Genomic DNA, 22,114 nt, shown 5'->3' on the forward strand with positions numbered 1-22,114 from the left:
CATTTATAAGAAATATTCTCTCTTAATACAAGATCATGAAGATTTTTTTAAGGGGTTTTATAGTTTTAAGTTTTACATATGGAAATATAATCCACTTTAAATTAATTTCTGTGTTTGCATTTAGTGTGGGTCAAAGTTCTTTTTTGTATATTGTTATTTGTATTCCAATTTCTAATTATTTATTACTAGTATATATAAATAAAATTGATTTTTGTATATTGATCTTATATTCTGACATCTTGCTAAACTGTCTGATTAATTCTCATAATTTGTTTGTGTAATTTCTGAAGGACTTTCTCCATGGATGATGATTTTGTCACTAAATGGAGGCCTTTTTTCCCCTTTAAGTTTGGATGGCTTTTATTTCTTTTCCTTGCCTTGGGAGCTGGCTAGAACTTCCCCTCCAATGCGAATAAATGCAGTGAGTGGGGGATATCATTGCCTTTTTTTCTGGTCTTGGGGGAAAGCAGTCAGTTTTTCTCCATTAAGTATGATACTAGTGGTAAGCTTTTGTTATCCTCCCTGAAATTGAGGAAGTTCTATTCTTATTTCACTAAGAGTTTTTAGCAGAAATATTTTTTGAATTTTTGTCAAGTACTTTTTCTAGGCTCGTTGAGATGATCATGTGATTTTTCTTTTTGGTTTGTTAATAGGGTGATTTGCATTGACAAAGTTTTGAATGTTAAACCATTTTTGCTTTTCTTGATTGGATCCTGTTTGTTCATATTGCATATTCATTTTTATATGTTTCTGGATTTGATTTGCTAAAAGATTGTGCAGAATTTTTGTATCAATGAACGTGGAGGATTTTGTTTTCCTATAATGTAAGCCTATGCTTACTGGCCTCATGGAATGAATTGGAGTTCCTCTTCAATTCTCTGGTGGAGTTTGCCATAATTGTTTTCCTTAAATATTTGGTGGAATTCTCCATGAAGCAAACTGTACCTGGAGATCTTTTTTTTCTTTTGTGAGAAGCTTTCAATTACAAATTCAATTTATTTAACAGACTATCTATTTTTTCCTAAATAGCACACTTTTTTTTTAAAATTACTGTAGCATTGTAGGAAGTATAAAAACCAGGAAATGTGAGACCTTCTGCTATATTCCCCCTTTCAGGTCATTTTGACTATTTAGGGTTTCATTAGATTTCATATAAATTATATCATTGTACTTGTGTGAATCAGATAGTTTGTGTCATTTGAGAAATTTGTTGACTTCTGTCTGCCACACACACACACACACACACACACAAATTGTCTTTTATCTAAATTGTCAAACTTAATGCCATAATGTTCTTTATAATATTTATTATTTTCCTTTTATATTTGAAGAGTATGTAGTGATGTCAACTTCTATCATTTCACAATATTGGAAATTTGGTGTTTTCTCATTTTTCTTCCCTGATTAGTATGGCTGATCTATAACTTTATTCATCTTCTTAAAGAAGCTGCTTTAAAGCGGGGCATGGTGGCGTACCCCTGTAATCCCAGTGACTCGGGAGTCGGAGGCCAGAAGATGGAGAGTTCAAAGCCAGACTCAGCAAAAGTAAGTTACTAAGCAACTCAGGGAGACCCTGTCTCTAAATAAAATAGGAAATAGGGCTGGGGATGTGGCTCATCCCCAGTGATTTGTGTCCCTGAGTTCAATCCCTGGTACCAAAAAAAAAAAAAAAAAAAAAAAGAAGCTGCTTTGGAGTTTATAATTTTTTTCTCCAGATTATTTCATTGATCTCTATTCTGATTTTTATTATTACTTTTCTTTTACCTGATGTCAATTGATTCCTTTGTATTTAGTTTCTTTTTTTTTTTTTTTAAAGAGAGAGTGAGAGAGAGAGGGGGACAGAGAGAGAGAGAGAGAGAATTTTAACATTTATTTATTTTTTCTTAGTTCTCGGCGGACACAACATCTTTGTTGGTATGTGGTGCTGCTGAGGATCCAACCCGGGCCGCACGCATGCTAGGCGAGCGCGCTACCGCTTGAGCCACATCCCCAGCCCCTGTATTTAGTTTCTTAAGATAGAAGTTGGAGTCACTGACTTGGGAACTTTTATTTGTCTGATACAGGTATTTAGTGTTGTGGATTTACCTCTATACATTGCTTTCATTGAATCTCAAAGAATTTATAATGTGTTTTCTGTTTTTTTTTCAGTCCAATATAATTGCCAATTTCCTTTAGCCTTTTATTGTGGATTATTTAAAAGTACATTGTTGAATTTCAATATATTTGAGGGTTTTCCAGATATCTTCCTTTTATTGATTTTTAACCTAATTTCATTATATTTAGAGTATTTACTCTATATGGTTTGAATTCTCTTACATTTTTGGAGACATGTTTTGTGGTCCAGAATATGGTCTGTCTTGAAAAGTGCTCCATGTACATTTGGAAAGAATGTGTATCTGTCACGGGTATTCTTTGTAAATATCCACTAGGTCAAATTGGTTTATAATATTATTCAGTCTCTTCTACATCCTCACTGATTTCCTGTTTACTGATTTCATAAATTACTGAGAAATGATTGTTGAAATCTCTGATTAGGATTTTAAATTTATCTCTTCTTTATTTCCTAAAATCTTTTTATCATCTAAGTCTCACAGTATCCTGCAAGGTAAACAACATTATTCCCATTTGTCAGATGAGAAAATAAGAGCTCAGTGAAGTTAAATGGGTGACTCTGTGTCACTGAGTTTGCAAGCCGAAGAGCTAGAACTCAGGGCCAGGCTTATTTGAATCACGGGCCCATTTGTTTTCCCCACTTTATAATTATCTCTCTCAAAGGATTCTGGGTTGGGTTCTGCCACTCTCTATGGAGTTTATCTTCTGAAGATCCTTTATAAAAATAAAATTTTTTTGAATCTCAGGGACACCAAATTATGTTAACCAAAATCTTTGGCTCATGACATATTTATCAATGGTTTCTCTTTTATTTATTTGTTTAATTTTCTGTTGCAATATTATAACAATAATGCAGTATGATAATGATAATAAATAGAATAAATAATAAAAGACCATGAATAGTCAATTTGACTCTGAGAAAAAAAAGCTGAGCTGAAGGCATCATATTTCTTTTCTGTTCCTTTTTTTTCATTTTTCTAGTACTTGAACCCATGCCTCCTGCATAGTAGGCAAACACTCTGCATCCCCAGCCCTGAGTTATCACACTTCTAGCTTTCAAACTATATGACAAAGATACAGTAATCAAAACATCATGACATTTGCATAAAGATGGATGTATAGGCCAATGGAACAAGAAGTAAGGCCATACCTGTTCAGTCAATTGATCAGCTATCAAAGTACCAAGAATACACAATGGGGAAAGCATAGTACCTTCAACAATTGGTGTTGGGAAAATTTTATATCCATATGCAAAAGAATGAAATAGGACCTCTATTCTATACCATACACAAAAAAGAAACTCAAAATGAAAAAAAAAACAAACGATACAACAAAACCTTAAACATAAGACCTGAAATTGTAAATCTTGCAGAAGAAAACTGAAGAGAAAAGCTTTGTGACATTGGTTTTGGCAATAGTTTCATCAATAGGACACCAAAAGCACAGACAACAAAACCAAAAACTAAACCAGAGGGGTTACATCAAACTAAAAAGCTTCTGCATAGCAAAGGAAACAATCAGAAAAAAAAAAGAACTTGTGGAAGTGAGACACTGTTTACATATATTTTTTTGTAAATAAAGTTTTATTAGCACACAGTCAATGTCCATTTGCTTACACATTATCTGTGGCAGGCTTTTTCCCCCACGTTTTTAAATGGGTGCATTATAGTTGTACATACTGATGGATTTGTTGTTACATATTCATACATGCACACAATACAAGAATATAATTTGGCCAGTATCACTCCCTGCATACCATATTCTGGAAAGGTGGTGTTTTAGTCAGTGTTTTGCTGAGCACAATTTTAGAGGAGGAAAAGTTTATTTTGGGGATCATGGTTTCAGAGGTCTTAGTCTACGATTGGTGTGAGGGAGGAAAGCAGTTCAGGACATGACAATCAGGAAGCACAGAGAGAAAGAGAGCCCTCCTCACAAAGGACAAAATGTAAACCCCAAAAGCCTGCTTCCAGAGACTCACCTCCTCCACTCCTCCAGTCACACCCTACCTGCCTACAGTTACCGCCCAGTTAATTCCTATACAGAGGTTAATACACTGATTAGGTAAGACTCTCATGACCCAATCGTTGCACTTCTAAACTTTCTTGCACATCTCACACATAAGCTTTTGGGGGACACCACTTATTTAAGCCTAAAATAGGTGATAATTTCCAAAATATACAAGGAATTCAAACAACTTAAAACTTAAATCAATCAATTCAATTAAAAATGGAATAGGACTTGAATAGACATTTTTTTCCAGAGAAGACATACAATATCCAAAGGCCTGTGAAAAAATGCTCCACATCATTAATCATCAGGAAAATGTGAATCAAAACCACATCAGATATCACTTCACACTTGTCAAGAACTTATTATTTTTATTTTTAAAAAAGAGCCCAATCTCATGAATATTGAAAAGAGATCAGTAGAGTAGAGGAAATAAACCAGGGGGAAGGAGAGAAGGGAAAGGGGAAATACTGGGGAATGATATTGGGCAAATTCTATTGTTAAGTAGTGTGTATGTACAAATGTGTAACAACAAATCCCACTATTATGTACAATCATCATGCACTAATAACAAATAAGGGGAAAGAGAGAGAGAGAGAGAAAAACCCAAACAACAAACAGAAAACAAAAAGGAAGCATTTGCAAAGATGTGGAGAAATGGGAACCCTCGTGAACTATTGGTGGGAGATTCCTCAAAAAAAGTAAAAACATTACTATATGAACTAGCAATCTCACTTCTGGGTATTAATCCAATACCATGAGAGTCTTAAAGAGATACCAATATTCCTTTATTAATTGCAGTAGTATTCACAATAGCCAAGATCTGGAGATGAATTAGATGTCAATAACAGATGAAGGGAAAAGAAACTGTGGTATATACATACAATAGAATACCATGCCACCTTAGAAAAGAAATCACCATATGGGACAGCATGGATGAATTCTGAGAACACTTCAGTCAAGTCACAGACAAATACTACATGATTCCACTTACATGAGGTGACAAAAATAGTCATAGATTTGAATCTAAATTCACTGAAGCAAAGAGTGAAATGGTGGTTGTGAGGGGCAGGGAGAGATGGAAATGGAGGGTTAATCAATGGCCTTAAAGTTTTTTTTTTCCTAGAAATTAAGTTTTTAAATCCTGATTTGTTATATATGACAGCTGAATGCATCACAACTCCCATTACACATATAGAGCACAATTTTTCATACCTCTGGTTGTACACAAAGTAGAATCATACCATTTGTGTCTTCATACGTGTACTTAAGGTAATGATGTCCATCTCATTCCACCATCTTTCCCACCCTCATGCCTCTTCCCTTCCCCTCCTACTCCTTTGCCCTGTCTAGTGTTCATCTAATCCTCTTATGCTCCCCCACCCCTACCAACCCCATTATGAATATGCCTCCTTATAGCAGAAAAAATATTTAGCATTTGGTTTGGGCTTAAAGTTTTTTTTTTTTTGTATTAGATTATTTCTTTTTTTTCTTTTTTTAATTTATATATGACAACTGAATGCTTTACAGTTCTTATTATAATTCTTATTACACATATAGAACACAATTTTTCATATCTCTGGTTCTATACAAAGTATATTCACATCAATTCGTGTCTTCATATATGTACTTTAGATAATAATGACCATCACATCCACCATTATTTTTAACCACATGTCCCCTCCCTTCCCCTCCCACCCCTCTGCCCTATCTAGAGTTCGTCTATTCCTCCCACACTCCCCCTCCCTACCCCACTGTGTTTCTCCTTATATCAGAGAAAACATTCAGCATTTGGTTTTTTGGGACTGGCTAACTTCACTTAGCATTATCTTCTCTAACTCCATCCATGTACCTGCAAATGCCATGATTTTATTCTCTTTTATTGCTGAGTAATATTCCATTGTGTATATATGCCACATTTTTTTTTATCCATTCATCTATTGAAGGGCATCTAGGTTGGTTCCACAGTTTAGCTATTGTGAATTGTGCTGCTGTAAACATTGATGTGGTTGTGTCCCTGTAGTATGCTTTAAGTTTTAATCAAACTAGATAAATACTTCTGTAGAGCCTATAGTCAGCCTGTAGGTACAACAACAAATTTTAGCGTAGATTTAAAACATTTTAAGAGGCTCTCTTTTTACTCTTATTACAGTAGGATAAAATAAAATAAAATAAAAATGGACTACCAATGGGTTTGAGGGAGAGTTGAGACATTGAAAATGATTTTTATCTACTCGATAGCTGTTTGATCAATCTTCTTTCAATTCCCATCACTATTAAGCTAGTTAAAGCCTGCTTATCCTGCCTTTGGACTGTTTAAATTGACTCAGAGTTGGCTTCTATTCATTGTTCATTTCTTCGATTCATTCTAACCATCACTGACAGATTGACAGTATTCAAGTACAGCTCTTGTTCTTCATTGTCATCATCATCATCATCATCAGCAGCAGCAGCAACAGCATTTTGTTCAGAATCCTTCATTCTTTCTTTTGTTATCTCCCAGTTGACCTTAAGAGAGTTCTGCTTTCACCTCAGCCCATTTCCCAATTATATTTCACAGTTTCTCATACTCCACATACTCCAGACAAACCAAGGTGCTATTGCTTCTTACAGTAGCCCCCATATTTTTGTCCTTAGCACTTCAAGCTCTTATTTATTTTCTTCTAATCTCTCATTATTCTAGGCCATCTCCTTTATGTTTTTCTTAATTTTCCAACCTGATGTCATATGTGAATCACCCATGTTAGTCGTATGGTTTAGATGTGGTGTCCCCCAAAAGCTCATGTGTGAGACAATGCAAGGTTTGAGTGAGAAATAATTGGGTCATAGCCTTAACCTAATCAGTGTATTAATTCCATCAGGTATTAACTGAATGGTAACTGGAGGCAGGTGGGGTATGGCTGGAGGAAATTGTTCATTGGGGGTATGGCTTTGGGGTATATATTTTGTATCTGGATAGTGGAGATTCTCCCTGCTTTCTGATCACCATTTGAGCTGCTTCCCTCTACCACACTCTCCCACCATGACATTCTGCCTCACCTTGAGTAATGGAGCCAAACTTCTCTGGACCTCTGGAACCATGAGCACCTGGATACACCTTTTTTCCTCTATAGTTGTGCTGGTCAGGACTTTTAGTCACAGTAGCGAAAAACTGACTAAAACATTAGTAACACTAACATGAAGTTCTTATCATCTATTAACACATGCTATAATAATTTGTATTCTTGTTTTATTTCCCTTAGTAGATGTAACCTTCTTAGAATAGGGAATATTTTAAATTATTTTTGTATTTCTCATCAGTGTGGTCACCGCCTTTGGTTTTCCCTTATTCGAGAGGTATGGATGCCATTTTCCACAGGGCTTCTTCAGCATGGACTAATCACTTCTGCCCTTCCTTCTCAAAATTTTTCTCCTTTAACATTTTGTGACACATGGTTTCTCATCCATGAATATAGGGATGATGAATGTGGCTTAGCAGGGACGGGAGGAGTACAAATAAGGAAAGGGCACAAAGGAAGTACCCAATGCATAAGGCTATGCCAATCATCTCCAAGGAATGGATCTACAAGAAATTAAGCACATTGATGGGTGAGAATATGTTAAAACCAATCTCCTTATTTCAAGGGATGGAATTTGACCAATGAAAAGAAGGTGTGTAGGGAATCCAATTAAATTTTATTCCTTACATGCTGTTTCTGGTACATACTTCATCACATAAATCTTGTCCTTGATTGGCAGGTTATATTGTAATTCACTTAATATCTACTTTAAACATAAGGAGTTGGATTGATGAAAATGCTTGAACTGGAGCATCCATCGTAGAAACTCTCCTCTATTTGCTGAGCACTGTCCTACCCATGCACTTTCACAAACTGAAACTTTTCTGAGGTTCTTTAACATTTCTTTTGCATGATCTCTTACTTTTTTCAGGACTCTAAAAGTTGGATATAATAATTTTTATCCTTGTTTTATTTCCCTTAGTAGATGTAACCTTCTTAGAATAGGGAATATTTTAAATTTATATTTGTATTTCTTATCAGCGTGGTCCCTGATTGACAATGCTGATGGTCAATCAATAGTTGTTGCTCTTTTGAACCCTTTGCTTCCCTTCCTGGAAGATGGTTTGGGTCACCCTCCTCCTCTTGGCCAGTCTCAATGTTTGGTGCTTCAGAGCTGTGACAAATGCATAAGGCTATTTCATTCATCTCCAAGGAATGGATCTACTGTATAATCATGCATATTCTAATTTTCATAGATCAATTTCAGTTTAGTTGCTTAGAAGGAATTTCTAATTTCTTTCCGATATTCATTTCTGAGAAAATGCTACTAATGAAAACACTGAAGATTCAGAGCTTTACCTGCTCTTCAATAATTCCTATATGGCCTGACCTACCACATGCTGCTTTAGCAGATTTACACCTTTGGTGGAAACTTGCAGAACTGAAGCCCTTAGGAAAGAGGGAGGGGGAAGGAGTTGAGGAGGAGAAGGAGGAGGAAGAGGAGGAGGAGAAGGAGGAGACAAGAGCGATTTTATTTTTAGTTGACTCCTAAGTCAGGGAGAAAGGAAACAATCACAAATGTTCATGACATTGATGACTATGTGAGGAAATTTGTCATGTTACTAAATTGTTCAGGATCTCATTGGCATTTCTCTCCAAATCTAACCTACAGATTGAAGATACTTAAGAAAAATTCTAGAAAATAATTACTTTCAATGTTAAATTTTTTTTCTTAGTAGTGGTAAGGTATGTATGCTATTGATCTTATAATAGAAATAATGACTTCAACCAGGTTTTCTGAGAAAATTAATGACTGCTTGAGGTTAATGGCCTTCAGTCAATCTCCCAGGCAGCCATTAATCCCCAGGAAATGCCCTAGGCCTTGATCATTATTGCGTAAATAATACAAAAGTGGGTATAGTTCTCTTGTCAGATGGGAAACATACATTGTCCTTGTTCTCTGGACCTCCTTTAAGACAGTAAGAATAACATATTAAGGGAAAAAAAACACACAAGAACTTTGCTACCACTGCAAATAAATAGTCTTATTTAAACAAAAATTATTAAACAAAATATTAAACAAACTCGATCTCTGTTATGTTTGAGTAAGAAATAATGGAAAACAGCAAGCCTAGAATTCTTAGGTGGTTGTAGTTAGAACTAGAGTGAAACAAAGTGTAGAGCCAAATACTGCCTGAGAACATTGCGATTACTGTCATATTAGATATTTCAAATTAAAATGAGGGTTAAGTAAACACATAATAACTACTTTAATGGCTACAAACAAAAGATAATACTAAAACTTGCTTTTAAAATTAGAACCTTATAGTCTAATAAAAGTATCTTAAGTAACTACATTTTAAAAGATTTCAAATAAATATTATGATGAATAGGGATATTTTTCTTATCTTAGAATATCAAAGGATTTTTATAGTCCTTTTCAAGGGTTATTTTGCATTCTGGGATCTTCAAGAAGGCAAATAGTAAAATGAAAAACATATGCGGGAAATTAGTATAGTAGTTGCCCTTGACTGCCAAAGAGGCTTCTACCGAGGTGCAAAAGCCTTAGATTTTCTTCCTTTGAACAGAGATATGCTTGCCTACCAACCATCCCATGTCACAAGTTCAGTGCAGAGCTTTACATTGAGTAGATTCTCCATAAATATTCGCAGAAGTAAATGCTTGTCTTTGTCCCCAGAGTTCTTTGCATATTTGGATAAATGTTGCAAAAGTTTTCTTCTACAATTGATATTTATTTTTCACCCTATGTTTTTAACCTATGAAAACTTATTTTTTCCAATTTTTATTATTTGCCTTGTTTTTTGAGGTTTAGTTAGAAAGGTCTTCTGATATCCAGGTTTTAAAGGAAACAATGAATGTTTTATTCTCCGAATGTAGAATTACACTTTTCCTATACTTTGTATTGTAGTTTTTGTATTTGGATTTCTGACCCATTCAGGGTTTATTTTGGTATTTGGTGTAAGGTGTGGGCTCCAGTTTTATCTTTCTCTAAGTGACTTTCCTCTTGTCATAGTACTATTGATTAAGTAGTTTATCTTGTCTTCACAGAAGTGAGATGTTACCTCAATCACATTCTAAATTTACCTCTGGTTTGATTTATCTTCTATTTGTTTTATTGGTGTGGTTGCTTTTACATATGTCATGTTTTGATAGATGGAACACCTAATCATTTCCCTCTTAGCTCTTCTTTTTAAGTGGCTAATCAGTTAATTTACATATTTTTCTATACAGATTTTAGAGCTTATCTAGCAACACAAAAAATCTCCTGGATGTATATTTTTTTGGGAATCAAATTATATTTATACCAAGCAGTAAAAGGTCTGATATCTTTTTTTATTTCATCATCTGACTGAAAAATAAGGTCTGTCTTTCCATTTGCTCAACTCTGCTTTTGTCTTCAGGAGTGTTTAAAATGTTCCTTGTAAAGATTTTGTATATTACTAGGTTTATTTTACTTATTTTTATTTTTCTTACTGATGTTATAAATGATTTTTTAATGGGTAGGTGTTTGCACAATTTTGTATCCTATCTGTGATGGTTTGGATGTGAGGTGTCCCCCAAAAGCTCACGTGTCAGACAATGCACGAAGGTTTGGAGGAGAAATGATTGGGCCATAGCCTTAACCTAATTGGTGAATTAATCCCTCATGGGATTAACTGAGTGGTAACTGGAGGCAGGTGGGGTGTGGCTGGAGGAAGTGGCTCATTGGGGGCGTGGCTATGGGGTATATATTTTGTAACAGGTGAGTGGGGTTTCTCTCTGTTTCCTGTTCATCATGTGAACAGCGTCCCTCTGCCACACTCTTCTACCATGATGTTCTGCCTCACCTCAAGCCCTAAGGATTGGAGCCAGCCTTCTATGGACTAAGATCTCTGAAACTGTGAGCCCTCAAATACACTTTTTTCCTTAAAATTGTTCTGGTCAGATCTTTTAGTCACAGCAGCAAAAAAGTTGACTAAAACACTACCAAATTGCTTTATTTATGATAGTTTTATCATTGATTCAGATATTCCAAGTATCATACAATATACAGATAGAGAAAATTTTTCTTTTCCAATTCTATTTTCTCTTTCTTCCTTCCTTCTTTCTTTCTCCCTCCCTCTACCCCCTGTCTTTCTTTTCTTTTTTTTGTGGTCCTGGGGATCCAACTCAGGTGCTTTATTTCTGAGATGCATTATCAAGTCTTTTCAATTCTTTTGAAATTCTTTTTTCTTATTTTACTACATTAATATAAAGTTTAATTTTTATGTTAAATAATAAAGGGAGGGTAGCAGACATCCTTGCCTTGCTCTGGAAATACCTTTTGTGATCACCACAAAGTAATATGCTGGCTTTAGGGTTGCAATAAACGTATTTTATCAATTTAAAGAAAAATCCCTACTTTTCAATTTTACAAAGTACTTTTTTATCAGAAATGGGCTTTGAATTTTGTTGAAGTGTATTTTAGTGTTTATGGCAAGTCAAGTTTTTCTTTAGATCTTTTTAAATGGTGCTTATACTAAGGGATTTCCTAATATTGAATCACTCTTGCATTCTTGTAATAAAGCCTGCTTGGTTATGATATATTAATTTTTTAACATGCTGTTGGATTTTATTTCCTAATATGTTATTTAAGATTTTTTTTGCCTCAATATTCTGAAAAGAAATTGCTCTGTTTTTTTTTCTCTGTGGCATTTTATTACATTTATGTATCAATACTACATTTTCTTCATAATGAAATTTTTAGAAATGTCTGTTTTTATGCTTGGAAAAATTTTAAATGGCATCAAATTATTTAATCTTTGAAGGTTTGGATGAATACCCCATGGAAACATCTGTAGGGGTAATTTTTGAGGGCTAAGTTCTGTTATGAAAATTAATATAATTTTCGTCAAGATTTTTTTGTTGTTGTTGTTTTGAGGAATCTGTAGTGGGGTCTGTGGTAGGGAAATAATGACTCCCACGTCCATATTGTGATCTTCAAAACCTGTAAATACATTAGATTACTTGGCAAAAGGGACTTTGCAGATAGGACTCAGGGTAAGGACCTTGAGATAGGTAGGTTATCCTGGACTATGATTACACGAGGGGTTGAAAGTGGAAACCTTTTCCTTGTTGGGCAGAGATGCCATGTGAGAGGAACTCAACAGGCTCCCTCAGAGACTGGCTTTGAAGATGGAGGAAGAGCCAAGGAATATGAGTGGCTACTAGAGACTGGCACAGGACTCCGCCAACAGCCCAGAAGAACACAGGAACAGTCAGAAGGAAACAAATTCTGCCAAAAATACAATGAGCAGATACTCCAGAAAGGGAAGCATCCTCCATGTCTCCATGACTTTGGTTCAGTGAGACCTTTTTAGGATTTCTAATCTATAGAGAAGCTATAAAATGATACTTTTCTATTGCTTTAGGACACTAGGTTTGAGGTGACTTTTAATGGTAACAGTGGAAAACTGATATTTATCTGGACAGACAGGGTGCAATTTGATAGCTGTATTTCCTAGGAAATTGTTTTAGGAGTTGGTAAATTCTCTTTGATAATCTTATGGTTTTCGAAGTTTTATCTCTTCAAGTGGCTATTTCTTCTTTGCCATTTATTATGTGTATATTAGTACTTTCTTTTTTTTTAAGAGAGAGAATTTTTTTAATATTTATTTTTCAGTTTTTGGTGGACACAACATCTTTATTTTATTATGTGGTGCTGAGGATTGAACCCAGCGCCCCAGGCCTGCCAGGCGAGCATGCTACCGCTTGAGCCACATCCCCAGCCCAGTACTTTCTTTTTCTTCAGTTAAGCTGTCTAATGTTTTGTTTGTGGCTTCAGGTCATCTGAAATAGCAGAAAAGGCAAAAGGCTACATCTTTTTTTTAAAATATTTTTTTTATAGTTGTAGATGGACAGAATGCCTTTATTTTATTTGTTTATTTATACATGGTGCTGAGGATTGAACCCAGTGCTTCACGCATGCTAGACAAATGCTTTGCCACTGAGCTACAGCCCCAGCCCAAAAGGCTACATCTTTATCTGATTTTTGCTATTAGACTGGCCCTCATTATCTCTATTAGCTTTTGAGAAGACATGGGCCAGTCTTGTCTCTTGATAAATCTGCTTTAAAGAAATACCTTAAAATTATCTGTGCAGGACTGCTAAATTGGGCGAGGAAAAGTCCATTCTGATGTTCTGATTGTTTTTGCACCCAATTAATCTCACTCCAGCTGTATCTACATAAGGTATTATGATCTGCAGTTAATGAAAACTATCCTATGGCATATCACCAATTTTTCAGTGAGTAGTAGCTGTTTCCTTAATGTATCTGACCACTATACTAATATCTCCTATTTTAAGTTTTCTTAAGGTAGCCCAATTTCTAGGTAATAGACTCTGTGTTTATAGAGTATGTCATCTGTTAACCAAATGAAGAAGAAAATAACAATCACTTTAAAAAGGCAAAAGTGCATTTGTTTCTCATGTAATAATAATCCATAAACAGACCAGGGGTATAAATGGTAGCTCTGTTTTTCTTGCTCTGTGTTGGTTCCTGGGAGTTGTTCTGGTCTGTGTGGTTGCATGTGGCTCATGCCATTATTATGCTCCAGGCCTGACAGTCTAGTATATCACCTCTGCTCACACCCAACAGGGCAGACCTGAGCACGTCCTACATTCCTGCATTCCTATCTGTAAGGGAGATGGGAGGATGTACTATTTGTTCTCTGTTCCCATTTGTCCAGATAAAACTCAAACATAATGTTATATTAGAAGAAGAGAATGGATGGTGAGGCCAACTATTGGTTTCTGCCACATCCTTGTTCTCATGATTTTTTTCCCCCATTTTCTTTTCTTTTAAAATAGGATTGGATGGGGTGTAGCTCAGTAGTAGAGTGCTTGCCTGGCTTGTACAAGTACCTGGGTTGGAATTCCAGCACCAAAGGAAAAACATTTAAAAAAGGATATTTCTTTTGACCTAAATGCTCCAAAATTTCCACCAAATAAGAATTCATATTGAGAGAAATTTAAGCTAGTATATTATTTCTATAATTTTTAATCTTCCACCAAAGAAAATAGCCCCTTCATTGTATATATTTTTTATATTATAATGGTCATTGTTTTAAAATCAGCCAGTAAAAGAGAAAGGAAATAGCATTAAAAATTTATGCGTATTAAAAAAAGAATCATTGACCTTCTGATGACTATTTTCCATTTATATTTTTAGAAACATACCCATAAATTTCTTTTAGTGAAGATTTTTATCTAATGATGATCATTCATTATTGTTTTTATTGTGCAAACTTCTAAAAAATGCATTTTTTTTTCTGTTTTGCTCATTGTCTCTTCTTTGCAACTGACTAACCCTATGTATCAATAGGACTGTTAGGTGTCTATCTTGGATTACTCAAATTCATGGTCATATAATTATATTCATATATATTTACACACACACATATGTTTTCTGGGTCTTACTTTTCTTAATAGTGAGATCCTTTTAATCACTGATAGGTTAAAATTATTATTTGTAATTTTTGTGTATTATTTCTTGGTAGTTTTACCGCAACTTATGCAAAGTGTTACCCATTAATGAACAATCACTTTACCCTATTTTTTGCTCTGGCCCTAAAAAAGAATCTGCATTAACTCTTCTTATGCCTAAGTGCTATATTTTCATGTAATCAATTTCCAGTAATAAGGGTGCTGTTTTGAAGAATGTGCATATTTTAAATTTTAATAGATATTGCCAGATTGTTTTCCTCAAAGCAATAATTCTTACTTTTTCTAGCAATATGTGAATATATGTACTTTCCCATATCTCCATCAGCAGTAGGTTTTATCTCCATTTTAATTTCTACCAGTATCATAAGTGTAGTAATATCTCATTGCTACTTTTAATTTTTCATTCTATAATCACTGATTATGTATATAATCATTGATATTTATAATCACTAAGTATAAAAAATTAGTATTTCAGACTATTTAAAAATAGCATCAAACCATGGCATTTTTATATTTCATTAATATATAGTACATTAGAAATGTATTTTCAAAAGGCCATATCAGTTATTTGTAAACCAAGAATTCTATGAATGCTATGGTATGGATCTCAAAAGGCATGTGTGAAAGGCTTGTTCCCTTGGTGCACCTGGGAGGTGGTGGAACCTTTAACAGGTGGTGCCCAGTAGGGGTATTAAGTCATTGGGGTTGCCCTCTGAAGGGGATTGTGGGACTTTGGTATTTCTGCTCACTCTCTCATTACACATATATTTATAATATAAATATATATTTATTGACAATACTGGTGATCAAACCCAGGTCCTTTTATGTATTGGGCAAGTATTTTATCAGTGAGAGCAACGTCTCTAGTCCTTTTTTTTTTTTTTCTTTCCAGCAACCATGACATGAGAAGCTTTTTCTGCCAAGTGCTTCTGCCATGAAATACTGTTTCCCTATGGGCCCAAAAGCAAGATAGGGCCAACCAACCACAGACTGAAAACTCTAAAACTGTGAGTCATTATAAACCTTTCCTCTTTTTAAGTCGATCATTTCACGTATTTTGTTACAGTAATGGAAAGCTGACTAATACAGTATGTGTATGTGTTTGTATATGCATGTGTGTGTGTGGTATAATATAATCATCTAACTTCCCCTTTTACTTTCAGAAGCAATTGCATAATTTAAATAGCCTAATTAACTGCCTATTTTTTAAAAAAATATTTAAACCAGCAGATGACTATTTCTGCAATGTTTAACAATTCTTGGGGTATTTTTAATCTTAATTGTTTTGGTAGTCAAGTTAGAAAAAGGTTGATTACAAACTCTTCCATCAGTACATGGGTCTATTCAGGAGGCTCTGGTTCAGTTCACTCATTTAAAATGAGTAAACTTACCTAAGGATGAACAGCGATAAATTTATCATAATTTAATTTAGATTAATGATAGTCTCAGTATAAAAACTTCACCTTAAATTAGGTGAAACATTGAATCCACTGATTATGTTAACATAATTGACTGTTAAGCATGAAAACCAGCATTTCTAAATATAAAATCTTGGGCTAGAGAGGATGTAGGGTCAGAGCAGTTATTTTTTTCAGGTAAGATTATAAACGTACATGTTATATGTATATTTATTTAAAATCTGAAATCTTACAGAGCTGCTACTTTTATGTCATCGTGTTATTTCCACAATGATACAGTTTGATTCACTTATATCCATCCCAACTTTTAAAATCTATTTGAATGTCCTACTTCTATCCCACATAGGCACTAATTACATATTTATTTTGTAGTGACAATTGGAAACATTTTCTTTAGCATAAAAAAGGCCAAGAACATCTTAAATTTCTCTTAGAAATTCAAAGTGCATGATTACTGTAGCTATAAATAATTGACATACATATTATGGATGCCTAATTCCAATGCATGTATCTGATAATGGTAAATAATTTCCTCTCTAGTTGCTCTTAAATCCTTAGGGGGTCTGTAGGCTGCTATATAAATTGTCTGAGGAGGGTAAGGTGAATTTTTTAAAAGGTAAAGACATAGAAAATTGTAGCCACTGGTTTCTGTGTGATAGAGACAGAAACTGGTCCTTGGTTGTCCTTGTGGCATTTTAAACAAGCAAAAAAAAAAAAAAAAAGCTAACCTGTCTATAAAGAAACTGTGTTTTATAAGTTTTATGATTAAATCCACCACTGCTTTGCTGACTAATAAAATGGAAAATGTGTGCTTTTATAGGTTTATAAAAAGGCAAACTATAGTTTCATGAAAAATATCTTGGACCGATTGAATACAGGTGGCTACTTGTTTAGACTTTGAAGATGTAAAAGCTTAGTATAGATGTCTGAAAAAGGTAATATGGCACAATAAAAAAATCTTCCTTTCTTGGCTCATCAATCCTTTGGGTATTCCATGTCAAATAAACGCTACAACAATTTATAGTAAAAGTACACAGTGGAAGTGCCAACGTTAACACTCCTTAGGACTGGATACCTGCCAGATTTTTCACACCAATATTTAATGTGAACCGAAACGTCTTTTCCATTGGAAGTGTGAGAAGGAGCTTGCTTTCCTATATTTGGCAACGCGCTTATGTGAAGTATAAAGTCAAATGCCCGTGATGTTCTCTTTATTTCAACTATGATAAATTGTGTTCATTTGTTTAAGTGCATGTGGCAGCTTTAGTGTTCCAACTATAAATTTTGGTTAACTTCTATTGACATGCTGTATTAAACTTAAGAAAAACAAATTACACTTCACCAGTTTTAATTGACTAAATGTGTCAAAAACACAGTAAGTATAACATGAGAGGTCAGAGCCTTCGTCTACACTGTAATGGGTGTCATGGCAGGGATCCAACTTTTCTTGTACATTTCATTTTTCATGAAGTTTCAGGACAAGGCATACGTTTAACATTCACTTCCACTTCTCATTTGTACTTCAAAGTTTATCATAGGCTGTGTTACTACCAAGAACACTTTTCTCTTGGGCTATTTAAAGTTCCCTTCCCACTGACGTGTGTGCCCAGAGAATACTGATGTTCTCCTGTAAACAAGGCCCTGGGAATGGATTTTGGCATCGTGAGGAATGAAATGCTGATGTATAAGCACACCCGTAGATCACTGGAGCACTCCTTGGAAAAGACCTGGTTTACGTATCTAGTCTCTTCTTCCACCACTGGACAAGCAGCCACGTGCTGAGGAGCTGGATTAAACTTGGCACAAACACTTCCTTTGGGATCTTATTAAAGTTACCAGTTTTAATTCTTGGGCTCTATGTCCAGCGGGTTGCACACATTCATATTCTTTCAGCTGTTGATTGCCTTCATATTTGAGGATTACATATTGTTCATTAAGCTCTTACTATTCTTCGGCCTTTCACTTCTCTTTTCTTCCAGCGTTATCTCCTGGTGTGGCATATTTGGATCTGTCTTCTCAAAAATTAGCTCCGTTTTCAAGAGCTGAAACATTAGTTTCCCGTGTGAATTTATGTCTGGAAAAACTCGAAATAGAGCAGGTGTTTGCAAAAGTGTTATTTTTTTTTTGTATTGGAGAAAACAGGAATCATAAATTTTAAAAGTTTGTTCTATTTTCTTCACCAATAAGAATCTGATTCCTTAGCACATACTTTACCAGCAAGAAACTAGAGTTGAGGGACTATCAATACTTTTTTCTGCTCTGATGGACTAAAGGGAGGGAAGATTAAAAGTCATGCTTACCCAATAAGCCTAGAGATTCTTTTTTTAAAAAAATATTTAGTTGTAGGTGGATACAATACCTTTATTTTATTTACTTATGTGGTGCTGAGGCTTGAACCCAGTGCCCCACGCATGTGAGGCAAGTGCTCTACCACTGAGCCACAATTCCAGTCCCAAGCCCAGATATTCTTGATGGAACCAAATGGGAGGGGGTCGATTTTCCTGGAAGGAAGGGGTGAGACCATCCCACCTTTCCCACACCCTAGGGAGGCTTTCCCATCATGAAGATAATGAAGCTGCCTCTAAATTATGGGTCTATAAAGGGCCAGATAAAAAAAAAAACTTTCAGGTCTTGAGGTCCAGATGGTCTCTGTCATGGTTACTCAACTCTGTCATCGACAACAGAGTCATCTGCATTGTGTAAACGAATGAATGTGGCTGTGTTCCCATAAATTTATGGACAATGAAATTTGAATGTCATATAAATTTCATGTGTCATGAAATAGTCTTCTTTTGATTTTTTTCTCCCCAACCATTTAAAAATGTAAACACCATTCTTGGCTTGGGGCGGTATGAAAGCAGTTGGCAGGATGGATTAGATCTGAGGGCTGCAGGTTGCTAAGCTCTGCTCTAAAACTAATATATTAGTTTCTAAAAGGTCCAAAAATTTAAAGTAGTTTTATTTTGAAAACAATGTTATCCTCTCTTTTCTTTTTCTCATGCAGCCCACATATAATTGGGGTTTCTTTTCCTTCTGTCATGTTTTGGTCAGATCATAACTCTATCTGCATTTGGTTTCCAATCTTATGAGAATCAGGTGCAGTAAACACCGTCTCTGTTCTGCCCATGTCTGCGTGCACTCTCCTGCTTCCTGAATCAGACGTGTGAGACTCTGCAGAGGGTTTTCTTTGTCCATTGGAGTGCTTTTAACCTGTGGGTAGTGCATGCTGGAGGTACTGTGGCATTAAGGTCTTTTAGAAGCAGCCCTTGGTCAATGACTGATAGGACTGGAGGGTAACTATCTCTGGGTTGGGATATCTCTGAGGCATATTCTACACTGTGAATACGTAGTGAGACTGGGACTCCAGTTACCCACAGCTATAACCTACCCTGCAATGTACGCTTTAATGGCCTTTGCTTCTGCTTCCCTTCCTTGCTTTGCTGCGGGTGCTTCCTTCCTACGCTAACACTTGATGGCTAGATCTCAAAAAATTTCATATTCGTTAATGCAAAATGAGCCTGTTGTAAATAACGAAGGCTGCTGCTTAAGTTGTAAGCTTTAGATCCTGGATTTCTCTTTTTATATTAGGTAGCGTTTGCCACCTCTCCTTTGAGTACAGGAGGATTTTTTTTTTCTTCCTATTTTTTTTTCCAGATAAAAGTAAGGTTTTACAGCTCTTGGCACTGCATGATTGTGACCAAGGAGCATTCCAGAAAGGGGTGCGATCTCTCCATCTAGGTCATAATACTATTGCTGGGCCCTACACAGCATGACACTCAACACAAGAAAATAATTCCACAGGGTCATTCTGCTCTATTTCCACTCTATGTCCATCCTGTGAACCTGTCAAAGGATACCTTTTTGTTTTCTGCTTTTATTGGTGCATTGTAGTTGTCCATAATTGTTGGGTTCATTTTGACGTAATTAAGTATGCATGGAATTTAATTTATTCCATTTCAGTCCCCAGCGCCCACTTTTTCCCCCCTCCTCCTTCTCCCTATTCTCCTTCTTCTTTCTACTGGTCTGTTGTCCACTCATTTATACATTTTAATTGGTGTTTCATACATATACACATAAAGGTGAAATTTACTGTGGTATATTTATATATACTTTATGCATATCTTCAAGACAACTCACTTTTCCTTTTCCATTGAGAAGTATAGAATTTGAATGCATTAAAATATTATATCTTCTTCTTCTCCTCTTCCTCCTCTTCCTCTTTCTCCTCCTCCTTTTCCTCCTCCTCCTCCTTTCCACGCCCCCCCCCCACCTGCCTTTTGGTATCAGGGATTGAACCCAGAGTGCTTAACCAATGAGCCACATCCCCAGATATTTTTATATTTTATTTAGAGACAGGGTCTTACTGAGTTCAGGGCCTCACTAAGTTGCTGAAGCTGGCTCCTGCCTCAGCCTCCCCAGCCAATGGGATTATAGATGTGTGCCACAGTGCCTGCCTAATGTGGTCTCTGACAACCAAATCTTTGACAAATTTCACTGTGCATCTAGTGTGCTGTAGATTTTCTTATGGTCCCTTTTACTCTGGTCTATCTGTTCACTTTTTTCCCAAGTCACTTGTGTTTTATGGTCCAGAATAAAGTTATTCCAGAAAACAAAGACACACACCCATTTTTTGGGGGAACAGTCTTAGAAATCAGTTAAGTTTTTCCTTGGTTACACTTAATCCCTACATCCTCTCATTAGCTGGAAGTTTAGGCATATTTTCTCATATTTTCCCATGGGCTCCTGTTTTTGAAAAGTCCAACCCCTTCACTGCTTGTAATGTAACTGGAAATGGAATAGGAGTGACTGGAAGCCTTTTTAGGATAAAATTTTATTTAAGATGAATAAAAGCAAAGGAGAAACACTATAATCCTTTTTATAGCCGCAAAAGGGGTGGCCGTAATGGTGGAACAAGACACCTGAGACTGGAGGATGCTGAGTTGATCAGAGAGAAGGCTATACATACAGGATGCCAGACTGACAAAAGAGTAAATTTGTATATCATCCAAAAGTTTGTATATTTCTTAGAAGAGCTTCTATGTCTTCAAATGGAATTGCCAGATTTTTAAGGAATGCAGATATGAGTATATCATTATCACCACATTAACTCCCAATCTCCATGAAATGTTTAATCAACATTTACTTGGATGGAGCACGTTGTGTATAGGTAGTTTGGCCTAGACAGTGATGTGAAAGGCCAAGGTAAGAACCAGGAAGACCTGAGATGGTCCAGAAATTGCACTTTTATAGGCTATATTTACCTACTTCAAAATGAAATAGATGCAGTCACATAGTTTTATAACTTGACTTTGAACTTACACAGAATTAATGAGGCCAGTTTTGTCCAGCAGTTGATCTAGATACTTCCGGAAGGAAAAGCCCAGTTAAAAATAGTCCAACAATTGATGAAAGGTATTAGATGAAATCCTCTCATTTAGTATTATCATAGTTATGAATTTGGATAGATTAATGGATTTTCCAAGTTCATTTTGTATGTAGACCCTGTGTAGGAGGCTAAAGGTACCCCAACGAGTAGGTTGTAGTCTCTGGCTTAAGGAGCCTATTGTCTACTGACTTCACAAATAGCATCAAAATCTGTAAAGAGAGTCCATCACTTTATGTTGATGGATTCTGGCCTTCTATTGCAACGTGGAAAACCTATGGGGTGATCTTGACTTTGCCCAGGTCACAGATTTATATTGACTTATCCATTCATTCCCTTATTCACTCATCACTCACTCATTCACTCAATATGTTTTTGGTCACATACCTTGTGCTAGATACTGTGTTCACTGTTTCAGATCCCCTCATGGAGCTTACTATCTTATCTTAAAGACAAAACAACATAGATTTAAGCACACATTTAAAAATCCTAGCAATCCAGGATTTGTTAAGATTGAACGATGGCATTATTGAGTCTCAAAACAAACTGTATTTGGAAGTGAAATCATGGCAGGTTACAGTCTTTGAGGATCGCTTGCTGACAGCATATCACAACCGTTATATGAAGACAGGACATCTTCTATATATCAAAATTCAGCCCCGTGAATTTCCAGATTTTCTTCTGGTCCTTTGAATAATTCCTCAGATAAA

General features: G+C 35.6%; 1 long non-coding RNA gene across 1 annotated transcript in view; it reads left to right on the forward strand.

The window, feature by feature from the left end:
• The first annotated feature begins 1,446 nt into the window (after positions 1-1,446).
• Positions 1,447-22,114, forward strand: part of LOC144370581 (uncharacterized) — a 52,909-nt gene continuing 32,241 nt past the window's right edge. Inside the window, exons 1-2 of the long non-coding RNA XR_013430495.1 lie at positions 1,447-1,545; positions 15,496-15,610. This is a non-coding gene — a long non-coding RNA (uncharacterized LOC144370581). The remainder of the gene's footprint in view (positions 1,546-15,495; positions 15,611-22,114) is intronic.

Source organism: Ictidomys tridecemlineatus, chromosome 14 (assembly GCF_052094955.1).
Source record: "Ictidomys tridecemlineatus isolate mIctTri1 chromosome 14, mIctTri1.hap1, whole genome shotgun sequence".
Classification (NCBI taxonomy): domain Eukaryota; kingdom Metazoa; phylum Chordata; class Mammalia; order Rodentia; family Sciuridae; genus Ictidomys; species Ictidomys tridecemlineatus.